The following is a 17,014-nucleotide window of genomic DNA, read 5'->3' on the forward strand; positions in this document are numbered from 1 at the left end:
TCTTTCAGATCTCATTTCCTCTGTTGGAATAAGGCATTCTGGGGGACAGGCAAACCTCCCTTTGAGTTTTGCCTCCTCCAACCTGTGTGTGTACAGTCCATCCTCAATAAGTATTTGAGAGTCCCCATGGTTGGAGGCATCAGTCAGAATCTGGGGGACGCTCTCAGATGTGGCTGAGAGCCTGGGCTCTGGAGCAGATGGCAGTAGGTTTGAATCCCAGTCCTGCTGCTTGGAGAGCTGGCTTAGCACTTCTGATACTCGTTTTTCCCAACTGTAAAATGGAATTAGTAATACCAACCATTAAAACTGTAAGGATCAAATGACATCCTGTATGTGACTAGCAGAGTGCAGAGTACATGAAAAGCTAATGATGCAGCTTTTTGATGATGTGTGTACTCGAGGGGCTGCATCACAGGCTAGAGAAATGGGGCGCGTTCCCACCAATGTCTCTGCAATTTGACAGCATCTCATTCTATTCTATAAGCATCAGGAAAGGAGCTGAGTAGAAACCCGGAAGCAGATTGACTCAACGGAGGAAACTGGGTTCAAAATAAACACAACCCCCATTCAGAGTCTCCAGGTACTTGAACTAGGACTTTTCCTACCTTGCCCTGCCTGTCCCCCTCTTAGGCGAGCCCCCAGGCCTGGGACTGGGACCTGGTCCTAGAGAACCTGGGCATGATTATCCCTGGAAAAGGTACCAGGAGTCCCCAACAGCACAGACCACACTGGAAGCCCAGCCTCAGCCAGGAGCAGGGTCCCAAAGTTCTGATTTGGCTGTCACCTGCCTTAACCTTGAGCCCTTCACTGGCCCAAGCCTCTAAACCAGTTAGATGTGGCCACCCCCGGAGGGTGTCTGTGGCCTCTGAATTCTGGGCACCCCAGGCTAGGAGAGGCCCTTGGCAGCCTCTGGAGTAGTTCTTGGCCTCCAACACTGCTGCTTCTCAAAGTTTCATAGTCCCTAGAGCTGGAAGGCACCTTAGAAGTCCCCAGAGCCAGTGGGTCTGGAATTCTGGGATCAAGAAGGTCTGGACTGGACCCGGAAACCTGCATATCAATAAAATAACCCCTCCCCCACTGCCCACCACGAGAAGCTGATTTGGCCCAGCTCCCTTGCCCTTGTGTTACACATGGAGAGGCCGAGCCCGAGGAGGGACTTGACTGGTCCAAGATGACATGCCGGAACTGGAAGAAAGCGTGGTTCTCTGGACCTTAGTACAGCGTGTTCTGCACCCCAGCTGCCTGTCAAGGCTCACTGCCCCCGAGGCGGGGAGGCGATGCTGTCCCCACGCCACCCTCAGAGGTTGTGTCAATCACACGAGAGCCATTCACCCTCCCGGAAACAGCCACTGAGAATGAGATCGAAGAGTCTTGGACTTGCTGGGGGCCTCCCCAAGGCCAAGGCAAGGTGGTATCCGGGGCTAGATCCATAGAGGGTCACACAGGCACACCTTTGGAGATAGCCATTACACTGGTGGGAAATTTTGATTTACAATAACCTTTCTCTTCACCAGCACCCAGCACAGCATCTGGGCCTAATGATTCCACCTGGGCGTGTGGAATTAATGGATGAGGTTTAATGCTGATTGGACTCAATCATCTCCAAGGCTACATGCCCATCGCCTCGGTGGCAATGGGTATGGAGACTCGACAAAGCCTGGAGAATGAAAACAGTGGGTGCTCATAAAAGAGCATGGCCAGGGAGGTACAGCCAAGAGGAGGGAGGGCGTTAAGCTGGCAGCCGTGAATCAGACACTCCCATTCCTACCGCAGAGGCCAGCTCCCAACAGGTCTCAGCCCCAGAGGGTCCGCGAACACAGTGGGTCTCCGTGACGGAGCTGGCAGTGTGGGGATGTGAGCATGTGGCTAGTATGTAACTGAGACCGCATGCGTGTGACTCTTTGTGGCTTCGGTGTGGCTCTGCGCTTTGTGCGGGGGCTGTGTGGTTGTGCGCTGCAAGTGACCATAGTGTGGCTGTGTGTTTGTGTGACTATCTGTGTAGAAATGGACATTGCCTGTGCTATGTTGTGCGTGCCTCTCGGAGGCTGGTTCCAGAGCTCTGGGTGTTGGGTGTGTGCACCTCTGGGAGGAGACAGCTGTCGTGGGTGTATGTGACCATGTGGGACTCTGTGATGTCTCGAGTGTGCCTTCCAGTCTGGCTCTGTGATGGTGCGCGTCTACGCCGGGTGGGTTACATGCCTTCAACTGTGTGTCACTGTGTGTCCCTCAGGGACTCAGCTGTGTCACTGTGTGTGACGAGAGACAGCATGCCCCTCAAACCACGTTTCTTGGGCGGCTTTGATGTGCTTGAGTTTCTAGGGGCCGTAAGGACGCCATCCTCTCTCTTGAGGACTTCAAAAGATGGCTGTCCTTTCTGCCCAGCTGGGGAAAAACCCATTTCCCCCTCGTCTTTACCCTCTCCTCCGCCTGGAGGAGGGCCCTGTTTGTTTTCCTATTTTTACTGCCTAGGATGAGTTCATGGCCACAACTGACTCACCACTCTTTCCAAAGACTTGGGGAAGGAAATAGGGGTTGCTTGGCTGGGGCCTCTGCCCACTAGCCCAGGGACTTTCAGAGCAGGGCCAAGGGGGACATCTGGGTTCATTGTGGCTGTGTGGGCACCTCAAGCCATTCACCATCCCCAAACCTGGAAGGTCAAGGAGTCTTCTTTCGAGGTCATTGTCTAGAACCCAGTCTCCTACCCCAAATGAGAGACCTCTCTCCTTATCTAAAAGTTCTCCCCTCCCTTTGACAAGGTTAATTGAAAAGTAAGCTGGAGCTTCGAAGGGGCCTCTGACATCTCCCCCGGATCCGTGTCACTGCAGGTAATCCACGCCTGGTCCAGTTCAAGCAGCAGCAAGGATGCCTCGGCTCAGCAACACTCTTTGGGCGCCCCCTAAGGGCAGCGGCTGCCCAGGCTGAGGAAGGCCGAGCTAGAGGCCTGCACAGTTTGATGGGAGAGACACAGCTGTTGTCCGGAAGCCCTCAGTCTTGTGGGGGAGTCAGAACCCTCCAATACACAGGCTCTAAGACAAAGGACAAGGAGGATTCAAACTCTCACTCCCTGGGCTGGGAGGAGAGTGATGTTCTGAGTCTGACATAGAATCAGAGAAGGCTTCTGGGGAGGGGCTATGGGGACTTGGCTGGGAGGGAGAGTGAGTCCTGGAGGCTGGACAACTGGGAGGACTGGGGTGGAACAAATGCAGGAGGTGAGGTGAGGTGAGGTGGCATACTCCTCACGTGAGATGATGAGGGGGGGACTTGGGCTGGGACCTGTCCACATGGCAGAGGAACTCTGTGGATAGGAAGTCCCCTCTGGTATCTACCTGGTGTCCCTCCTGCTGCAGCCTGCATATAGCACCCAAGTCTGGTTGCCCAGGAAGGAGCTCAGAGGCTGGACCTCACCCCCTTCCCCTGCTCTAGCCTGGGGAGCCAACACTCCAACCGTACCCCCGGCCAGCTTGCCCAGCCTTCAGGCTGTCCTGCCCCCACATGCCCCTGCCAGGCTCTTACCAGCCATGGCTGAAGCCATGAAAAATTCCCTCCATCCCTGCCCTCCTGGCCCACTGCCTTGGAGGCTCCTTCTAGCTCCTGTGACTGGCTCACTCAACAGAACCTATCCCTCCACTCTCCTGACCCTGGCCTGAAATTGTCCCCTTTAGGGGTGTTTGGGCCACCCTCCTAGAGGAATTGAGAAGAGCTTCAGACTAAGGAGTCGGGGGCCGGGCTTTAGGGGACTCACTGGGCAAGGCATTTAGCCTCAGTTTCTCCATCTGCAAAATGGGGCTAATGGCGCCTGCCCTGCTGGATTCCCAGGGTGGGTGGGGAAGGCACCAGTGAGCTCATGGGTGTGAAGGCCCTGGTGAGCTGTAAATAGTCCAGTGCTTGTGGGAGGAAGGGAGGGAGGGAAGCTCTGTTATTCCAGCTGGGCCTGGCTGCCCGCATGGAGGGCTTGGCCAGTGGGGGTCTGGGGACTGTGAGGGTATCTCGCCAAGTACTGGAAACCAGGGAATTCAAGCCCAGCACCCCAAGGAGAGCTGGGGGTAAGTAAGGCTCCGCAGAGGCCACATCTGGGACAAGTGCTGGGGTGACAGAAGCAGGGACCGTGATATGAGAGCTTTGGGCGAGTCACTCGGACCAGTGACTCTGGAGAAACTGCCTTTGGGAAGATGGGGGAGAAACCTGAGGTCACCGGTGACATCACTCTCAGCCTCCCTGACATCCCTGCCTCTGGGGGGAGGGGACAGAGACTCCATCTTCTCTGCCCCTCCGTCCTTAAGCTCTGGGGACAGGAGGCTGAGTATGTTAGCTAGCAGGGATGCAGGAGATTAGCTGTGGCTTTTTCGGATAAGGAAAATTCTCGAGCTGCAGCCAGCTTTTCAGGAGGGTCTTGCTGTACCTTTCTCTAGTCTATCAGAGAGATGTTTCAGACCCTCCTCTTCCAAAGGCAAACCAGGGCCTTCCCCCAGGGTACCCTTGTCCCCTCCAACCCATCTGCCTACTCTGTCCCTCTCCAGACTCACCTGGGCCTTCCCCCTCTGAACCTTTGAGCAGGCTACCCTCCCCCTCGGGAATGTCCTCCTCCAGAAAACACCCTTCTCAGCCTCAGATCAAGTCCTGCCCTTGTCAATTTCTAGCCAGGTGACCCTGGTCGAGTCACCAAACCAATTTGAACCTCAGTCTTGCCACCTGTAAAATGGGGCTAATACTATCTCCCAGGGTGGTGAGAATGAAAGGTAACACATAAAGCACTGAGCCAAGTTCCTGTCCCTGGTGAGAAGCTCAGCACTGCCACCTTTCCCAGAATCCCTCCCAGCACCTCAGTTTGCTTTATACTGATTTGCCTTATTTATTGCTTTGTAGCAAATCAAAAGACAGACATTTCCTGAGCACTTACTTTATGTTGAGCACCATAGCGCACTCGGTTGGGGAGGGATCCAGGAAGGGTTCTCTGCCCACCTGGAAACAGTTGTCAGCCTGGGTGGGCAGCTGACATCCACAGACGTGGAGTGTCCAACCACTCCGACAGTGCAGCTATCATGAGGCCAAGGGAGTAGGAAGCATGTGCAGGAGACAGAGAATGGTCAGGGCAGGAGTGGTTCTGGGGACTTCCTGGAGAAGGAGGTCCTGCGGGACAAGTACAGTAGACAGAGGGCACAGCAGAAAGGTGATCATGGTGTACTCACTGGGGACACAGGAGTAAAGAGAGAGTGTGGGAAATCTTGGGAGTGAAGGCTGAATTAAGGTCATGCCAGAAGCTGGAGACCCTTAAGAGCCAACTCTTAAGGTAGAGGAACTTAGATCAGACATAGTAGGAAACAGGGAGCAACAGCAGGGGAGGAAGGTTAGAAGGGGAGGAGTGGGCCTCCCGTTTATTAAGCATCAGCTGTCTTCTAGGTTGTTGCAGGTGCTTATTGTCTGTTTCCTACTTAATCCCCAAGCAACCTGGTGAGATATACATTGTTATCCCCATTTTATAGATGGGGAAACTGAGACTTGGAGAAGTTAAGCAACTTCCTCAAGGTCATAGAATTAAGGAGAAAGTGAGACAACTGAAGTCTGCCTAACTCTAAAGTCCATGTGCTTCCTAGCCAAACCCAGTTTCCCCCAAAGAGGATGGGGGTCAGAATTGGGCAGGGTCCTTCTTCCTCTCCCTGCCCCCACCAAGCCCCTGGTGGAGTTTGTCTCAGAGACTGGGACCGTTTGGGGCCAGTGTAGGTGAAGCTGCCTTGGCAGATTGATTTTCCAGCTGCTTATAGGGTGCAGAGGACATGGGGCCACTGGTCTCTGGTCACCACATAAGGAGGAGGAGCCTGGAGGGCCAGGGTGAGTGACAGGGAGCGGTCCGGTGTTTGGGCCTGCTTCCCTGGGAGAAGCGGGAGGTTGTTGACCGAACTGGGGAAGCCAGAGCAAGCTGCAGGAAGGATGAGGAGTCGGGTTTCGAACATGCTGAGCCTGATGCATTGGGTGATGCAGGAACAGCCCCAGCTTTGGAGACCCAGGCTCAGAACTCAGTGCAGAGGCCTGACCTTGAGGATTTTACAAGCACTGTTTTCTGTCCCCTCCAGACTGGGGATGCCCAGGGAGTAGGGACTGTGGTACCTCTTTCCTTGGTCTCCCCACTGGCCCTCAGATTGGGGTCTGGGAGTCATTCTAGGAAGGCACTAAGTGGCAGCTCCACTTACCGTGTCCCCTCCTCCCTCAGCCCTTGATGTGCCCTTTGAGGCCTGGGAGCCGAAGGAGCAGCTCCCTCCGCTACACTCCTGCACGGCCCACGACGCTGGTCCTTGCTTGTACTGACCCCGCCAGCGCTTGGGTTGTCTCTACGGGTGTCTCTCTCTCCCCAGGTCACTCATTTCATTCAATAGGTACCTCCTGAGCACCCACTCTGCCAGGCCTCGTGCTGGGCCTTAAGGACACAGCCATCCTCAGAAAGCTTACCTTCTAGTGAGAGAGACAGACAATAACCAAGATATTAAAGAGAAATTCATTTCAGGTAGTAATCGTGCTGTGAGGAAGAATAAAGCCGAGCTGTGGAGATAGAGGAAACAGGGCTGCCAGGAGACACAGGGGCACTATCTTAAATTAGGTCATCTAGGGAGGCCTCTAGGAAGAGTTGTGTTTTTTTTAATACTTTTTTTTTAGTTTTCTTTTATTTATTTATTTATTCTTTGGCCACGTTGGGTCTTCGTTGCTGCGCGCAGGCTTTCTCTAGTTGCAGCGAGCCGGGGCTACTCTTCCTTGTGGTGCACGGTCTTCTCATCGCAGTGGCTTCTCTTGTTGCGGAGCATGGGCTCTAGGCGCACGGGCTTCAGTAGTTGTGGCACACGGGCTCAGTAGTTGTGGCTCAAGAGCTTAGTTGCTCCACGGCATGTGGGATCTTCCTGGAGCAGGGCTTGAACCCGTGTCCCCTGCATTGGCAGGAGGATTCTTAACCACTGCGCCACCAGGGAAGTTCCTAAGAAGAGGTCTTTTGAGCTCTGAATGACAAAAATAAAGAAAGGTGTAGGGAAGAGCATTCTAGTTGGAAGGAATGGCCAATGCAAAGGCTCTGAGGCACAGGTGGGAAGTATACCTGAGGCAGGTGTTTCTGTATGAGAAACAGCAAGAAGGCTGGTAAGCCTGGAGTGGGATGAATGAGGGGAAAGGAGAAGATGAAGCTCAAGAGGTGAGAAGGGTCCAGGTGGTGTAGGCCTTGTAGAGTTTCCATATTATTTTGAACGAGATGAGAGGTCCTTGGAGGGTTTGAAGCAGGGAAAGGAGGTGCTCTGATTTGCGTTGATAAAGATCCCTTTGGCTGAGCGGGTCAGTGCTGAGATCAGTCAGGGCCATTTCTCATCCTTCCCCTCTAGGATTTCGATGCCCCGTAGCCCCCAGACACCTCTGCGTATCTGGACACAGGTCCCAGGGAACATTCCAGAGGCGCTGCTTTCATGTATTGCCTCATAATGAAAAAAGTTCTAGGAAAGATTTTGGGAGACTCCAAGAGAGTGACTGTCATAGAAGAACGGCTGCATTTGCCCTTTGGGGGTGCTTTTGTCCCCAGCCTGTATGGGGGTGCCTCTGGGTCAGGCGCTCCATGAGGAGGGGGGCTCCTGACCAGGGCCCACACTGACGCCCAGATAGAAATCTCAGGTCTGGACACATTGAGTGAGGAGGGAAGGGAGGTGGGTGGTGGAGCAAGTGGCCTTTGCCCTCTGCTCCCCACTCAGATCCTGCTGGAGCCCCTGGCTGCCCAACCAGGGGAGGATGACCTCTGTCTGGGTGGGGCCTGTGGCATCTGGCGGCCTCCTGGGGGTTGGCCCTGGGAATGGACGCCCAGCAGAATTGGGAAGGGACTGAGTCAGATCCGGAGAGCAGCGTGGGGTTGCCTGGCTGAGGTCACAGTCTGGTGGCTGGAGGTGGCTTCCGACCCAAGTCCTCCACCCCCAGCTGGTGCTTGTCCAGAGGGCCCTCCGACGTGCGCCAGGCACCTTCCTCGCCTCAGTGTAGCACTCCTGGGACGCAAAAAGCTCAGAGCCAAGACCAGGCCATGGCAGGGCTCCAATCTCCGCCCCACTGTGGGCCCAAATTGACAGAGGCATGACCCTGCCCTCAAGGAGTCCCCAGACACAGGAGAGCGGCATAACCCTGCCCTCACAGAGCCCCCAGATTCAGGGGAGAGGCACGACCTTGCCCTCAAGAGCCCCTGGTCTGAGAGAAGACCGAAACCCACTTAAAGAACACAAAGATGGAGATCCAAAGGAAACTCCCCAACTGGATCAAGATCAACGGAGGCAAGAAGACCTAGAGATGGTCAAGGAGCACATGCAAAGCTGCTCAACATCACTAATCATTAGAGAAATGCAAATCAAAACTACAATGAGGTATCACCTCACACCGGTTAGAATGAACATCATCAGAAAATCTACAAACAACAAATGCTGGAGAGGGTGTGGAGAAAAGGGAACCCTCTTGCACTGTTAGTGGGAATGTAAATTGATACAGCCACTATGGAGAACAGTATGGAGGTTCTTTAAAAACTGAAAATAGAATTACCATATGATCCACCAATCCCCACTACTGGGCATATACCCAGAGAAAACCGTAATTCAAAAAGACACATGCACCCCACTGTTCATTGCAGCACTATTTACAATAGCCAGGACATGGAAGCAACCTAAATGCCCATTGACAGACGAATGGATAAAGAAGATGTGGTACATATATACAATGGAATATTACTCAGCCATAAAAAGGAATGAAATTGGTTCATTTGTAGAGACATGGATGGACCTAGAGACTGTCATACAGAAAGAGAAAAACAAGTATTGTATATTAACGCATATGTGTGGAATCTAAAAAAATGGTACAGCTGAACCAGCAGAAATAGAGACACAGATGTAGAGAACAAGCATATGGACACCAAGGGGGGAAAGCAGGGGGGAGGGGGGGATGAACTGTGAGACTGGGATTGACATATATACACTAATATGTATAAAATAGATAACTAATAAGAAACTGCTGTATAAAAAATTGATTAATTTAATTAAATTTTAAAAAAAATTACTCAGCTAAAAAAAAACAAAACAAAAATGAAGAGGTGAGTGAGGGTCGGGGAGAGAAGAAGCACTGTGCACTCACAGCCTAGGCAGTTGCTGTCCTGACCTGAGGGCACGGGTCAGATCACTCCTGGCTCCTTCACCCAAAGCTCAGTCCCTGACCCCCTCGTACCCACAGTGCACTGGACAGGGAGTTGGGCAAGGGTCAGGAGGCAGGGTAACAGACTGGCTGGGGAGGGGAGATTCCTGTCACCCTCCGACTCCCTGAGGCCTTCCCTCCTGCAGCCTGGCCTGTGTGCAGCAAGCACCCTCCTCCATGGTTGTTGCCCTCGGCTGTCTGCTATCTGGCCTGAGGGTGCCCCCCAGCCCCCCATGCCTCCTCCCCATCACCTTCCTGCTCAAGAACAGCAGCCAGAGGCCTGAGACAGGAGGAAAGCCAGGGGCTAGAGCTGGGCTGGGCCATGGCTGAGTCCCCGAGCCCAAGAGGAGAATTAAGTGTCCCCTGGACAAAGCCTCACACTGGGAGGTTTCCTGCCTGAGATGGGCATCAGTGAGCCCCCAGCAGGTAAGACAGGACTTAGCCCCAGACATAGAGACACAGAAGGTGGACTCTAGATTTAAGACCATGAAAATCAGAGGGTCCTCGGGAGGGATGTGGGTGAGCAGTTGTATAACAGTCCCAGCCATCTCCAAGTGTAACTGGCTGTGTGGGAAGGGAGTGAGCTACCCATCAGGGAGGCATTCAAGTAGAGACTGCAGAAGTTAATCATCCTCTCACTGAATACTCACTGACTACCTTCCTTAGATGGCTCAATCCAGGCAGTAAATGAAGAGGTGGGTGTTGAATCACATGGTAAAGTCCCTTCCAGCCCGGAGAGCCAAGGCAGTGTCAATCTAGGCAGGGCTCTCAGAGGACGCGGCAGACAAAAAAGAAAGGGTTTCTAAGAGGGGCTGGGGAGCGGCCAGGCCTGAGGCCCCGGAGCCTGCTGAAGCCCGAGGGGAGCTGCTGCTAGACACCAGTCGCCATCCCAGGAGGTTTACCGGCTTAGGTCCCGGGGGTTCAGCGTGGGGAAGGGGAGACAGACAGCTCCTTAGAGAGCGGCAGGCAGGTGAGCGGGGCTCCCCAGTGATAATTAAGGAACAAAGGTGCCGAGGAGCTGGGAGCCTGCGCGGGCCTCTGGAGCAGGCAGGCTAATGGGAGCCTGGAGGAGAGGTAATAACAAGCGGAGAACTGAGCAGACAGCCCGGCGTCACTACACCCACAAGCCACCCCCTCGCCCTCCTGCGCCAGAACAAGAACTGAGCACCCAGCTGGGGGTGAAAACATATGGATAATACACAGGCAAGCTGTTCTGGGCAGGCGCTGCAATGAGGTGGCGGCCGAGGATGGAGAGAGGGCCTGGGGGAGGCAGACGAGCCTGCGGGGGGCCAGAGAGGTCAGGATGAGGGCAGGGATGGGGGCAGAGAACTTAGGCAGGTGGACATTGGCCTGGGGTGGGTGCCTGGGAAGAGAGGCTTAAACGGAGCACTGTCTCCCGCAACGATGTTCTGGTGACTCACCTCTTCAGATGCTGGAGGTGGCCAAGAGTGCTGGACTCAGAGACAGGAAGCCTGGGCCCCGGTTCTGCTTTGGATAGTATTGTAACCCTGGGCAAGGTTCTTAGATCCTGGGCTTCCGCACCTGTTGAAATGGAAACAAGAATATGTACCCCGCAGGGTGGTAGGACAGTTCAGTGGGCTGGTGGGCAGAAAAGCCCCTGGCTCATGGCCACCCTCAATACAGGTATCCCCAGACTAGATGGAAATCAGACTCTCACCCGGAGCCACACACCTGGCTAGTCCTCTACCTGAGCCTGCACACAAGCAAATGAACAAAATCCACTCACAGAGCCTCTCACAACGTTTGGACGTCCCCCTGTCCTTCTGCCTGCATACGTGTACCCCTCCCCACGCCAGACACCTATGTGTTATACCTGTGACAGCAGAATCCCTGAACTCCCCTTTTCACACACTCTGACAGGGGCATGCAGCTCCCCAGCTGCACCCCCAAATAGAGGCCTGCAAAGCCACCCCAACCCCGAGCCATGCTGCAGTGCACACTGCTGCTCACTGTACACAGCCCCCTCAATGGATAGCGTGCTCAGCTAGTACAGACTCATGGTTGCCGAAGCGCGCACACACACCGGTACAGACTCCTGCACGTACCTAAAACTTTGGAAACGAGGCTGAGCTATTGTTGAGGTCAGCCCCTGATTCAAGAATAGAGACCATTCAACGTTCTCACAACAGATGATTGTCTACTCCCTGGAGATTATTGCCCACACACATATCATATACATGTCCTCACATGCACACACCTCCGTTGGTGCATTTGGCTAGTACAGCAGTTGGTCTCCTCCCCTCCACATCCCTCCTTATTCCAATCTGGTCCAGCATAACGCTGTCTGATTCATCTTCCCAAGACTCAGCTTTCCCTGTGTCTCTCCATTGCTCCAGACACACTACATGGCTCCCCATTGCCCTCTAAGATGAAGTCCAAGTGCTTCATCTTCCCTCTTGTTTTTTAGTGGCTTCCTCAACTTCATTGGACACCTTAGAAGACATCAGTACTAGAATTCTTAGAAGAATTCAGTCTGTGAATTCCCTATACAAGTTGTTGTCAAGCCTTCCTTTGTGGTTCCAGTGAGGAAAACTCACTACCTTCTGAGCTAGCCCATTTCATTTCATTACAGACAAGCTGTAGTTATTTGAGCTTAATCTAGTGAAGGCAACCCCGCCCAGTTCAGCTTCTGCTGCCTCCTGGAAGTTTTCTGTAACCTCTTGCTCCATGGTTCTCCCTTGTGCATCCCCTGCCTTCAGGCTGGCTGTTGTTTCATGCCTTCTTTTCTTTGCCTCTTTGGCACAAGGTACTTGAAATCACATAGGTGCTCAGTAACTGGGCATCCGTTCGATGGCACATGCCCACATGCACACCCATGTTCAGCTGAACATGTGCCTACGTGTGTGCAGGCCTGTCCCCATGCCTTCTGGGTACGCACAGCACAGAGACTGCAAGTTCTGGCACAGGTGGGCATCAGAGATCATTTCAGGAAGCTCCACTGGCCTGAGATTCAGATGCTCCAAACTCTCCAGTTCTGTTCCCATCTCCCTCCAGGGCAGTGAGCATAGCTGAAGGAGGGATCAGAGGTCCCTTATCTACTCTCCTGGAGCCCCCAAACTGTCACAGCACCAATTAGTTTTGTGATGTAATTGCAGCCACGCTCCTACTCTCTGACTCCCTCCCTGCATTATTTTTCTCCACAGCACACATCCCCTTCTACAGGCTATATCACTTGCTTATTTCTTTTAACTACTTTCTGTCTCCCTTTTCTAGAATGTGAGCTCCTTAAGGGCAGGGATTTGGGACTGTTCTGTTCATTTCTGTATCCCCAGCCTAGAATAGACCCTGGCACACGGGGATCATCATCTGTTGAGTGAATGAAGGTAACAGATTTCTTCTCCATCACCACCCCTGGACAGTGAGCTCCAGGGGGCAGAGTCCACCCCTGGATCTGTGTGCTCAGTGTCCAGTGCAGTGTCAGGTGCACAAGAGGAGCTCAAGTCCATGCCTGTTGGCCGAATGAACAGGGGTCTTCAACAGAGTTCCTGTCAGTTCACGGCACATCCAGAGCCACCTGCCAGCACAGCCATGGTGGGATGGGCGAGAGGACCAAGGTTAAGAGGAGGAAACCGGTTCCTTCTCCAGTGGGTCTGCATACACCCAGCTCCCGACAGCCTCGCTGGCTGACCAACCTGCAGTCTTGGGATGTGGACATATGGGGAGGGGTCATGGCAGGGTTCTCAGGGGTTCCAGGAGAAGCAGAAGGAGCCGATGGCCATGGCTAGAGGGACTAGAAATAGGGTGGAACTGCTCTGCTCGGCTTTGTGTCTTCTAACGGGCTGTGGAGTCAGCCCCTTTGTCACTTTCTCATAGTGTGCTGTTGGGCCTCACTCAGCCTCTCTGACCTCAGTTTTTCCAGCTGAAAAATAATAATAGTACTTGCTTGTAAGCTGGGCCACTAGTCCAGAGCAAGCACTGAATGTTATCTGTTATTGTTGTGAGGATGCTGATGACAAGGATCATGATGATGAAAAAAATAAATAGGTAAAACAAGGGACCCAGCCTCTCACTTCCTAGTCCTGGGGGTCACCTCAGACTCCTCTTCCAGCTGTTGGGTTAAAGGGATCAGGATCCCAGGTGTCTGAGCCTTAGGGGAGCTGAAGGCTAGATAGGGACTCAGGGACCCAGAGCAGAGATGGCTGGGCCCCGGGAGGCAAGGCCCAGAGAGGCCAGGCTCTCCATTCCATGGGAGAAAGGGGAACTGAGGCGGAACCGAGCCCTTACTGCTCGGCATTATGCACCAGCAGGGGTGGGGCGGGGCACAGAGGATGGCAGCGTCAGGAAATCCTCCCACGGGGCCTGTTACCATGCTGGGGACATGGGACATGGGCTCCATCGGCTCTGGGCAGAGAGCATCCTTGTCCTGGAGGTCCCAGGGATAGTGAGAGAGCCCCCGGGCGAGGAGTCGGGAGACCCAATCTTCAGCCCAGACTCTGCCTCTCACTCACCGTGGGACAAGTCACTCCCCCTCTCTGAGCCTCAGTTTCCTCCTCTGTCAAATGGGAAGATGGACTGGATGGTCTCTAATGCCTCCCTGATGGACAGGCTGTGGTTCTCTAGGGAAAGTGAGGTGAAGCACATCAGCACGGTGCCTGGCACATAGTAGGTGCTCAATAAATACTGGGGCTCCAACACGTTTGAAGCCATCCTCTGAGGAGATTGAAGGCAGGGCTCCCCTCATACTCCACTTGACCCCCCCAACTTCTGCCAACAAGACAATCCTCCCCCAGGGAGCCAGAGACGATGATGAAGCGATCAGTCAGCCTCCCTGGCTGGCCTTGCCTCTTTCCAGCCTCCATCCTACCCCCCAGCTCCCTGCCTCCCCTTTCCCTCGTTCACCCCATAGCTACAGGGCAGCTGGCAGGGGTCGGGGGGCGGCAACGGGGCTTCCTGCCAACCTCCTCACAGGCCTTGACTCTCTGGGTCCTACTCAGGCAGTTGAGACCTGGGCAAGGACCAAGGTCTCAGCTAGTTGTCCTTAGAACTTCTAGTTTTTTCAGGGTCCAAGTCCTATAGACTTCAGAGGTATCCAAGCCTCCATGGTCCCAGCACTGAATCAGAACTGAGCTCTGATCTCCCTTCCTCCTTGGCCACTGCCTCCTGCCGGAGCTCCACCCCTCCCTGCCTATGAGAAGGTCCCGATCCATGGAAGAGGCAGCCTACGAGCCTCACCTCACGGTGGAAGAAGTGCTTTAACAGATGCTTCCAAACAGACTGGGGCATCCGCAAGGGCACCCATCTGCCTGCTGGGGCCAGGGGAGGGCACGTGTGGGCTAAAACTAAAAGTATGGGTGGGCAAGGGGAGGAGAGGTCATCTCAGGCACGGCGCAGGCCCAGCACGTTCTGGGAACCCCCCCGACCAGGGTTGCGGGAAGACATCCAACAGATGGGACTGGAAGAGCAGGCAGAGGCCAAGTTGCGGAGGCCTCTGTGGGCCAGGCCGGGGAGTCCAGCAGGAAGTGGGCAGCGATGGAGCTGGCCACCCCAAAACGTGCAGGGCCCAGGACAGGAGTCCAAATGGAGGCCCACAAATCGAGATTGCAAACTGCTAAATAAAATATGTTCTTCTCGCCTTCCTTGACAATAAGCCTTCATAACAATAAAAAATTTAAATGTGCATAAAGCCGTGGATTTTACATGGATGAATATTAATTGACTAAAATATTCTAATATAACAATTAAAATTAAAAGGCAAAATATAAATTATAGCTAATGAACATCAAGACAGTAAATCAGAATTATTGACGTAAATCTAAGTGTTTAAAATTTTGTAAACATAACTATGTATGAGGAGATATTTTTATAAAATATAATGCTTTGGCATTCCAGCTTTCACTGCCCATCGAATTGCCAATACAAAGATTCGTTGTCAAATTTCATGTACGGTGCATCTAGACTTACATTTATACAAATTGTTATATGAATTATTTAGTAGAGTAAAATGTTTCTCACTTGCAATGTGCATCTATCTTGAATACTATGCTAATTTGTGTGTGCTTCCGGAACTCGAGGGGAAGCAGGAACATGGATCCTTGATACACCAGGAAATTTTATCATATAAGAATCCATTGGGAAAAAAAAAGAATCCATTGCATTATTCTTGAATTTTTTAAAATAACCTATTACATGTATGCCAGCTCGGAGGAAGGATTTAACAAGTATATCCATTTATTTTTTATTTCACCCAAAAGCACCTGTACAGTGTTCATTGATGTCACTGGCAGAGGCACACTGGGACGGCAAACAGACACAGTTGCTTTTTTTTTTTTTTCCCCCTGCGGTACGCGGGCCTCCCACTGCCGTGGCCTCTCCCGCCGCGGAGCACAGGCTCCGGACACGCAGGCTCAGCGGCCATGGCTCATGAGCGCAGCCGCTCCACGGCGTGCGGGATCCTCCCGGACCGGGGCACGAACCCGCGTCCCCCGCACCAGCAGGTGGACTCTCAACCACTGCGCCACCAGGGAAGCCCCGACACAGTTGCTTTTTATTTCACGAACTTAGAGCGAGTCCATCCCGGCATGATCAGTGTTAACCACAAGAGCAGATGTTTAAAGTTCTGGGTTATGCCATGCAGCACTGAGTACCAGATCCTGCACGACCTCGGCATCCAAGGGTGCTTCAACAAATGTAGCACCAGTGCTGTATTCATGTTTTGAGGGGCCTGGAGAAGGGGGCCCTCGTGATGGCTGTAAGGGCAATATTGCATTGAAGGGCGTTGAGCAGAGACGTGACATGGTTAGATCCTCACGTTAGCAAGACCACCATGGAAGTTCTGGGGAATGGACTGGAGGGAAATGAGGAGTCTGGGGGACTTTTAGGGGGGACAGTTGAAATAATTTCTGGGTGAGAAGAGATGGAATCTCTTCTGTACAGAGATGTAGGTGAGGGTATAGGATGGTGAAGAAAGGGTAAGAGAGATATTTAGGAAGCAAGAAGGTTTTTTCTTCTTTTCTCCACGATCTCTAGAACCTTCTTACCAAGGTGGAGTAGGGGGACACCGGACAAATAATCCAACAGCTAAAGTAAGAGAAATTCAGAATCAAGGGCAAAAGGTGACCACGATCGACCCAGTCCTGAGCTGTTAAGATGTTCTCCAGCAGTTAGTTAGTGACGAAGCAGAGACCGAGGCTAGCCGACGGTCCCCATGGAGTGCAGTGCCTGTAAACGTGCAAAGAGATGGGTCGGAGTTAGATTTCAGGAAGCACTGCTCGGGATAGGCACAAGGTGAAGAAAGGCTGGGGCCCGGGAGGAGCATCCCCAGGCAGGGCCTGCTTGGTTTGGGGCCAAGGGCGTGGAGGCATCAGGCTGGACAACATAACCTCATAGGGAAGCCCTCAGACTCCAGGCTGTCTGCCCTGATCCCAGGGGCTAAAACTCCGCCTGCCTCCTCCCCAGTCCACCACGTCTACACCTGGCAGCCTGTGCAGATGGTTACCTCCCCTCCCCCCACCCCACGCCTCCACCCGCCTGTCCCTCTGCCAATAGCCCCACTCCTGGCCTTTCATCTCATGCCACAGCAGCTGGCCACGATGCTGCAATCCCCCACCCCACCAGGCTGTCCAGCTCCACAGCTTCTCCCGGGCTTGGGGCCCACAGGGCCGGAGACCCAGGTCTCCCAGGGCTGTAGCCTCCTGCTGCAGACGCTGCCCAGTGTGGCCTAGGGGGCCTGCCCCTCCTCACCCTGTAAGCAGGAGCACATACCTGAGGCACATGCTGACTGCCCTCTCCTCCCCCGGCAACCTCCCCTCCCTCAGGCCTCACTCCAAGAAACCTCCTGTCTCCAGGGCCCTTGTCCTGCCCCATCCTCCCTGCC

Source organism: Mesoplodon densirostris, chromosome 18, assembly GCF_025265405.1.
Source record: "Mesoplodon densirostris isolate mMesDen1 chromosome 18, mMesDen1 primary haplotype, whole genome shotgun sequence".
NCBI lineage: Eukaryota > Metazoa > Chordata > Mammalia > Artiodactyla > Ziphiidae > Mesoplodon > Mesoplodon densirostris.